This window comes from Amphiprion ocellaris, chromosome 2, assembly GCF_022539595.1.
Source record: "Amphiprion ocellaris isolate individual 3 ecotype Okinawa chromosome 2, ASM2253959v1, whole genome shotgun sequence".
Lineage (NCBI taxonomy): Eukaryota > Metazoa > Chordata > Actinopteri > Pomacentridae > Amphiprion > Amphiprion ocellaris.
Window position 1 is genome coordinate 34,865,171 of NC_072767.1, and position 9,676 is coordinate 34,874,846.

The 9,676-nt window shown below is 38.7% G+C and overlaps 1 protein-coding gene across 2 annotated transcripts in view; it reads right to left on the reverse strand.

The window, feature by feature from the left end:
* Positions 1 to 9,008, reverse strand: part of fryl (furry homolog, like) — an 86,731-nt gene extending 77,723 nt beyond the window's left edge. Inside the window, exons 1-2 of one of the 2 annotated variants that reach the window (XM_055014400.1) lie at positions 8,853 to 9,008; positions 1,915 to 1,984 (exon numbers count right to left, since the gene is read on the reverse strand). The gene's annotated coding sequence lies outside the window, so the exon portion shown is untranslated. The remainder of the gene's footprint in view (positions 1 to 1,914; positions 1,985 to 8,852) is intronic. The other variant, XM_055014403.1, reaches the window with a different exon arrangement.
* Between the last annotated feature and the right edge of the window lie 668 nt (positions 9,009 to 9,676).

Below are 9,676 nucleotides of genomic sequence, written 5' to 3' on the forward strand. Positions count from 1 at the left end.
CTATGTTGTACTGCCCCCTCATGGGTGAAAACAGCTACTACACTATCCAGCTGCAATCTTGTCTTCCTGTGCTAGACTCCAAAGTGAAACCTGAAATTATGCAGCTATAAAACAACATTTTTGCAGATGTGTCTATGTAGCAACACCAGTTTGATTTCCCCTACTATTACTACAATCCCTTCCTATTTCCTAGATTATGACTCACCAAAGTTACAGTGCAACCTATAAATTATGGCTATTGAGTTTATAACCCTATATATTACTGTAATTGCGAAATCCAAATAAAATCTTTATATATTCCAAAGTTATTAAACCACAACAAGCACATCACTCGAAGGGCATGGATATATGTGTGCGATCTGGAAACATTTAAACAATACCACTATTTTTGGCTCATTTGCACTATGCAAAAAAATAAATAAATAAAAAATTATCCTTTTACATAGGTTTCAGTTTTTCCCTAACAGTCCTGCTAAGTTTATAGACTACATACTCAAGATTAGATTCAAAGGCGAACAAGGAAGCAAATATCACTCTGACTTTTATCGACACTACAGACAATTATTGGTAAGCTATCAGGACGAACTTTGTCTTTCTATTCTTGTCTACAGTATATTTATCTTTATTTCCTTTTCAGACAAGGGTGCCTACAAGCTAAATTGGTTTGACAGAGTTTTTCACTCTCAAACAGAAACAAGAAACAAAACGTTTAACATTCAGACAAAAAGATCAAGCTGATTCTTCCTAGTCATGAATGACAGTTGTGAGGCGACCCAGAGAGAGTCTGGTTGTCACTGCTGAAGAATGTCAGAATGTGACCTAACCAGACCCTGCAACAAAATTATCCTCTTTTTTGTTGTCATGACCAGTTTTAAAATCACACTCATCTCCCGGAGGCCACAATAATATGCAGAACAGTATTTCACAGCAGTAGTGGAGCATGCTAGTATATCTCAACTTCATGACATTTATAGTTTCTTGCTAAAGTGACAACTTAACTGGTTATTTTGAGCTTCATTTTTTTCAAGGATGTCGACACCAGAGCTGCTGTGAAGGATTATTTTCAAAGCATATTAATCTATTGGTTGTATTTGATGATGATGCACCTTGAACCCTCAAATCCAGTGTATGACACAAACACGATATATGGGCTGAATCTGTTTTGGACCACAGTATTGTTGTCCAGTGATGTTTCTTTGCTAAATATGCATTCAACAATTAGACTTAAAGTAGCTGTACTACTTTCAACAAAATTTCCTCCCTTTCTGGTATCTACGTGTCACCGTTTTCAAAATCTCCTCTGCTACAGGAAACAACATCTGTCTTCAAGCAGCAACCTACACATTGAATATGGCAAGTTATGCTTAAGATATGGAAACAGCAGGCCTGTTTCATTCCCTGTGTGCAAATGTTACACCAAAACAGTTCCTGACACTATTTTTCCTAGGCTCCATCTCTGCAGCCAGGGCTTAGCACTACTCAAGGCAACTGTGTATGGTTAAAAGGAATACAAACAAGCCAGAGTGTTTGTCCCCTATAGCAGAATAATAATCGGGTACAGCCAAATCATACTAAATATATAAGTACACAAGAAATGTAGTACCTTCAGATGGCACTACTTAAAACTTTTAGCTCGTATGGAGGTAACGTATAACTGCAGACAGAGCACAATAAGGCATTCTTCACCTTATGACTGCAACATGACAGAATAAAAATAAAATTATCTAAGCTGACCACAAAGGCAAATGCAACTCTGAAAAGACTAAAAACTCTACCTTGCAGCTTACAGAATTCAGAAAACAAACTCAGAGATTATTCCAACACACTGTTCATTCCCACAGTACTTAGCTTGCAATTGCTGTAAAACCTAAACCACAGCAGTGGAACACAACCCTCTTAACCCATTCAACGTACCTTAAGGCCATAGAGCAATGGCTGGAACTGGAAAGAGACAGGAGGGCCCTCAAATTCACTGCACAAGACTCTGAAAGGGAGAAGGGAGTGCACAAAAAATGTATCTTTAACATCACCAAAGCAGAAAATTGACATGACAACAGAGAAACAAACCACTGCCATTTAGTAGAGCTAAGTGCAAATTATACTCTTAACCTAAACTTTGTCCTCTGGATACTAAGCCGTTTCTATGCATTTAAAAAAAAAAAATTCTGTCACATTTGTACTCAATGCGGGCTCTTTTTTTACTGCAGTATAAAGTGGCAGTATAACAAAGTTATAATGCTATACAATGCCATAAATAATTAAAGAAAGAAAAAAACTAAAATTAATTATTTTTTATTATTTATTTTGCAGAAAATAAAAAATCTTGAATCAATATGTGTAATATTTTTCCGATTGCCGGCAGGTGCTACCAAAATCGGAAAAAAACAGAAGATCCACAAAGATATTTTACAGATTACATTTTTGCAAGTGTTCTTACATAAGTATGGACATCAACTCTCAGAAGACAATGCTGTATCTTGGACAACTACTTTCTCAGTATATAGTTTTTGAGCCATGCAGCATTTATTTAACTGCACAAGTATGTTTTATGTTCATCTAAATTACTAGTTTGTTTCCATTCTTTTCTCCTGTCTGCTTTGTGTAAATACAGCCTACAGTTCAGTCAAAGTATCACTAAATTTTTGACATGTGACTGCTGGTCAAAGCCAGGTCTGTGTTTTTTAATAGCACATCTTTCATCTAAGACAGTTACAGTTTGTGGCTTTGATATATGATGGAATTTTAGTGATTGCTTTAAAATCACCTTCGACTTTTTAGGAAAGCAGCACATTAACATAAGTATGACACGAAGCCATCAGACACATTTTCAATACTACAGTGTCTTTGAATTTCCTTGATAACATGGATACCTGAAGCCCAGTATACATAAAAAACATGTTGATGCTTGTTTTCTTTGTGGCTTATTCACTTGTGGACATTTAAGGCTTTGGTTGCTGAGTTAACCCTGCTGTTTACTTGCCAGCCCACATGACTGAATTAAATTGGGTAGCCAGCACTTCATCGGTCACTGTCAACGTAGTAAGGGCTGCTGTGTGACAAATTATTTAACAGTAAAAATATGACTTTGTGTGACAGCTCATCTGTCTGAAGTAGAAGAAAAATACATACTATCAAAGGCCATTAGATCTTGCTAAGTCCCCACAGATAGCTAAACCACACAATGAACTTTTGTATGCCAGTGATTTCAGAAACGTAGACCCAGACATGACATTTTAAATTTTGGATCTTATATAAGTTGTGACTGCAGCTGTGCACTTCAGGTGATCAGCTGCTTCCCCATTTTGATGTGACTGAAGTGCGTAAAGCCGTAAACTTTTGATGTCATATGTCAGTTAACAGTATCCTTCGCACCAGCTGGTACTTGCCTCAAATGGGTCACATCAAAATTTAGACTAGTTTAACTTAGTGTCCAGTAATGGTTAATTTGCCTGTCATCACTGCATGTCAGCGACTTTTACTGACATTTCATCATCTCAGACTCTCACATAGCTGCTGGTCTCTGCCTATGTGCACACACCTGAAATTTTGAAGTTTTGATTATAAATTTACAAATCTTGTTCAGTATCACTTAGCTACAACACAGAACAACATCCTATACAACAACAGTGCAGTGAAGGCAGGGCATCACTGGGCAGTCCAATCTTGGTCACAGCAAAGTGACAGGCCAGCCTACTGTTGGCGTCAGCCTGGTTTGCTCTGTATTGGGACAGGATTAAAACCTCTTCCTGAGCAGAGTAATAATCTGAAGATTACCCACTACATCCAAGAGGCAGTTACATAAGCATTCAGAGCCTCCAAAACTCCACTTTCCTTCCATCATTGTTGTGGCTACAAATGGCTCCTTTTATAGTCAAGTAATCCCATATCCAGTCACACATTCATTGCTATTGTCCGATTTAGAGCAGAGTCTAAGATATTTAGTCTTTAAGTTAACAAAATGTTGATAAGCATAATTCAATGACATTAGATTGACATAAATAGTAACACTAAGTGCAGAAGGCTGGAAACTTCTGCTATCAAACTGAAGTCATACAAAGGAAGGAAGATGAAGCCACTTAGTCACACAGCAGCCAGACAGAGAAGTTGAGGTGTGAGAACTTCCACCCTCAACACGGTGGACAGATGGTGAGAACAGGTCAGCAGTGATAGCAAGTCAAAACAAAACAAAAACCTTGGCAGCCTAAAAGTCATGTCAAAGCAACATACCATTGCACATACCTTATCCCACCCACCACACAAACAGCAAAAAGAAATCTCAAGCACCATCACTCGCTTCTCACGGTGAAAAACCTGTGAATAATACATCTGACTTCCTGTTCCAACTCAGCGACTCCAAAACACACACAAAAAAATGTGACCACAGAAAAAGGGTAAGCCAGACTCTGCGCACATCCTGAATACTGTAGCAAAAATCAAGCCACAGACTAAGCTCCTGCTCTATATTTAAGCACTCAAACACATGCATTTCTCTGGGAGTGCTAAAACGTATATCTCAACACAACTTAAAATTCTTCGCACGAATGTGTACAGTTCCTGATCTATGCAAATTTTAAAAGTTTAAACATTGGACATTTTGACATTACTGCAGCTTGTGAGACAAACTAAAGGTCAGCTGAGCTGAACTGATCTGATCAATGATTAACTTCACTTCATCTACTAATAAGGCTCTGCAACTGCAGGGGTGCCACAAATAGGAGAGCAATAGCCCATCCAGGAAATATGACAAAGACAAGATTGTCCTGTCTTACATTGTTGTGTGCCTTCTCCTTTCTGCCACATATCAACTTTCATTAGCCTGCAACCATTCTGTACACTTCCCTTCAAGTTCATCATATGAAGGAATGACAGCTGCACAACCACGAGAGAATCTCTAAGGCAGCACACTTTTTTAAACTTGCCTTGAAAGAATTTAGGCCAGCTCATGGTCACAAACAGGCAGTGTGCTACAGTAAACTGCACAAAGGAGGAAAAACCTATATCTGGCTCCCTCCAACATTAAATGACAGGCCTGGCCTGTTGTAATCACTACCTCTTAAAAAGAAACATTACTGGTTTCTTCCGACTAGAAAGGGAAGTGCATGAACAAACACCTTTTTGCATGTTTCAACAGATATTCCCCTTATCTTTACCTCAAACTGAATGACATATATAGCCAGAAAATATGTGTGATTAATGTACCATCAACAGATCTAAATATGGCCAAAACACAACCAACTCAGCTGAGGCCATCTTGAGGGCGAAGACAGGGTGGTTTCTTTGGTGAAGGCAGACCCAAACATCAATTATGCTCCAAACCCTCTTTCCTAAAGCCAAGGATAATCTCGCTCAGCAGGGCTCAATTATAGGTTATTTCTAGCTAGACTCAGTCCTCATTGTGCACTACATTATGCCAAGTCTTCCAATGCAATCAATGAAAAGAATGCTTAACTCAGTAAAGCAATGTTGTGCATTAATCTGCATTGCATGAGGAAGAGACCTTGGGAAGTTAACTGTATGAAGGTCATAGGGATAGTGACCAACTGCTAATTTAAAAAAAAAAAAAAAAAAGCAGAACTATCATTAAATACTATCAAATAAACACCTTTCCATTGCAGACCAGCCCAGTTTATTTTAATGTTTATTTTATCACTCATGATAGAAAACTTCAAAACTCAAGCATGCATCATAGCATGTTAATTTCCTACAAACAGAATAAAAAAGCACAGCATTGCTGTTCAAAATTAAGTGTTTAAGGAAATTAATTTTGCAGTGAGTGTAATGCTCAGTGCAGGACAATGTGACCACAAAGATGGGTGTTAACATACGTATTGGGGATAATATTTAACTGAATAATAAGGTTTGAAGCCAAATCCATGCACAAATCCTCTGAGTATTTATTCAGTGGTCTAGTTAAAGATTTAGCCAAGTGCAACTGCAAATACACAGATACCTGGATCCAACTGGTCAGCTTACTTTTAGGAGGTCATCTGTTGTAATCAGGCCATATAAATGACACCTCATACTGTATGACAGGCAGATGTCACACAAGTTTTGGAGAGGTTATATCAGGATTCTGTGTGTGAGCTGCTTATATAGAACTAGGCGACCTGCTGACACGTCATGGGGCATTGGAGCAGGCGCCTAATAAGGAAATCAATAAGAAGTTTCAAGCCCATATCCAGATGATGACATGCAAGTCATTAGGAGGAACAGTATAGCATCTAAATAGGAAAACAATGTCCAAATAACAACACAAAGTGGATGCATTTTTTTTAAAAAAGCTGCTAATGTGCTAATAATACGACACCCAAAAAACTTTAGCAACTGATTACTGCTGCAGAGTTCAAACATACATTAAGACAGACAGCTTTTTGGATCAATATTATTGTTAGATTAAAATGTAAGAAACTGAGTAATGGTTGTCATACGTAAATAATATTTTTTGTCACCACTGAAATGCTGAGTTAACAGTTAATCCTTGCAAAGGGCAGCTTAGTGAGAGGCCACTGTAGGGGCATTTCACAGAGCTTGGTTTTTCATCCCCATAGTCTTCAATGCCATTAATGTCTTACCAGATTAAAGCAAACACACTAATTCACTGGAATTATGCCCCAGATAATCACAGATAGATGACTATCTGCAATCTAGGGGGATTCCCTGTAGTTCGTGCGTGTATAAGAGAGTAGTATACACATCTGTACTGCCATCAGAGGCTTATCCTGGCAGGGATGAGGGGGTGGTCAGCTAGTTGCAAAGACCAACAGTCTAAAAGGCCAGTGTTAGCACAGCCCTGCAAAGTCTTAAATACACAATGCTGACACAACGTCACTTCACAGCAAGTTCACATTAGCGGCAGTGTAAAACCCAAAAGACATTACACTGTTGCAAAATCAAACACAGTTAGCTAAGACAAGATTACATTTTGACTCACCTCCTTCTAACTGCAAGACTACAGTGTGCATACAATACGCCGTTATCTAACTTTTATATGGAAATATGCACAACAACATTCCTACTCAAAGCATCATCCACCCTTATGTTGGCTTACAAGTGAACACAGACTAGCTTTTCTTCTGTCACTGTGCTTTCCTCTGAAATGCCTTGGCCATCTCCACCTCCAGTCACATAGCAGACTGGCCAGCTTCCTCTTTGTCTGTCTCCAAGTGCCACTGCTTGGGTCTCTACAGAAAATTAACAAATGCTTCATTGTACGTCTGATGCACTCCAAAGTGGGAGAATGAAGTCCTCAGAGGAATGTTAGATGCAAAGCTGACAGTCCTCTCACTGTCATGCCAATGCATATGAACCACTATGCATGGCCACATTACAGTTTAGTCCCTTAAAACACACCATTGCCTTTTAAAGAGTGACCTCTCTCTCTCAAACAAAAACGATGTTGAAGATATAACCAAAAATAATGCACCTCTACTTTGCTCATTTATGTCCTACATAAATCAAGTGGGTGAAAAAAACACTGGGTCAAATCTGTGGGTTGGTTAGTTTGATGTAGGTAGGCCCAGGCCATAAAACAACCGCAAAATGTACCAACAATAGACGTTTCACCAAATAGAATGTTTACTTACATGTTTCAGATGTAAAGCACAATCGAAGTATATAAGGAAATTGCAAAGTTCAACTGCATAAATAAACTTTTGGCCAGGATCATAAACGGCCCATCACATCCTTTGATAACAGAGCCAGTTCTCACACTGTCACTTTACCTTCATCTCTGCCTACAGACCTTCCCTGCTGGAGGTTGTGGTCGACAAATAGCAGGGCTTGGAAGTCAAAAATCGCTTTTGCTCCTGGGTTCCCACCATCTCATCCCTAAGTAACGCACATGTGGAGGCCAGCACAGAGGGCTGACAGACATGACATCGGGGTCCCCATCAAATGATACCAGATTCAGGCCAGCCACTCAGAGCCATAACACAAGTGCAGTGCAGCAGCTCTTCCCTGATCACCTTCCTTGTGCCTCTGGACTTTACTTGCTTTCTTTTTTTTATTGTACAGTAAAATTAAATTACTCCTTTCTTCTTATTCATGTTTATACAGGTGTGCAAATTTGGATGTTTTTCAGTGGTGTGTTAGCAGTTCACTACATGTGTAGCTTGGTAATGGAGCTAAGTTGTTAAAATCAAAGTAAAGCGTTTAAATTCTAATTAACTCTTTCCCTCCAAGTCTTTATTAAAACTAGCTTATTTCATTTTATCAGTACTTATGGATATCGACTGAAATAAAACATCTGACCGTAATAAACTTTTCAGCTATATTGCCCAGCACTGATTGCAGGTAAACATACCAAACAAGTTTGCCAACATTATTGTTGTCTGGCATGAAACATGGTCATTTCCACGGCAAAACTTTAACTGTAGAAGAACTAGTTACGTTAACACAGGCTAACGTATAGCAAAATAAGCTCCATGGTAGCATTTAGTTAGCAACTAGCCTGGTGTTAATGCTGCATTGAGGAAACTGCTAGTGTTGAGTAGCAGGCTAGCTAGCTGCAGCAACTTAGCTGACCAGCCAGTTCTCAACTATAAGTTAACGTTCAACGTGCTAATATCATAGCAGTCCGGCTAGCTACCTAGTAGCAATAAAACTAATGACAACAGGAATCTGGTCCGTGCTTGCGGTTCAACTTGCAAGGCATTCAGGCGATTAACTCACTAGCAGAGCAGCCAAACTCCTTCTTTAGCATGCTACGACAGCCAGTTTTGGTACCACAATTGGAAAGCTAACCTTAGCGACAAAGTTAATAACGGAACTTGGCGTAAGCCGACGTTAACTACACTAATAGCAACCACTGTGTCCTAATTTACTTTGCTATTCGTAAAGCTGACGTTACTCACAACTTTAGTTTCTTCCCCCTTTAGTTGAGCTAGGTGGCTAGCTTGCAGACGTTCTTTTCATTTGCCGAACAAGCTTCAACGTCCTGGCCCTCCTCCATTGGAAGGATTTGCGTAGTGGTGTGATTTTTTTTTTTTTCTCTCGGTCTGTTTCGGCGTTGGAAGAGGGCCACTGTCAGAGCGGACGGCAGCCTGTTTGTCCCGCCTCCTTCGCTGAGATTGGCTGCAATGGTTTCTGCCTTCTTGTAATACAGTTTTCTATTCCACGAAATACGTGCCTATCTTGCAAAAACGACCAGTTGATTGGACAACGTCTTGCAGGGGCGGGTGAAATTCATATGGATCCGCTTTTTATTGACACCAGCGTACACCGACATATACATGGACAGGCGGGTATGTCAGCTATTTCAAAACCTCTTTAATACATGTGTAGTGCTAAAAAGTGGTGATAAACCAAGCTCTTGAATTCCTGTTCACAGCATAGAATTCACAGTAACACGTTTTACCTCCATATAGATGCAGAGAACCTACCAATAGTTAATAAAGCCCTATTATGTCATTGCAACTACATTAATGTAGTTGCTACCATCCGTAATTCCTTCTATGAAGCAAACCCTTGAGATATATATATATATATATATATATATATATATATATATATATATATATATATATATATATATATATATATATATATATATATATATATATATATATATATATATATATATATATATATATACACATACATACATACATACATACATACATATATATACATATGTGTGTGTGTCATTACTGGTACGATAAATGTGCTTCAGCTGTGG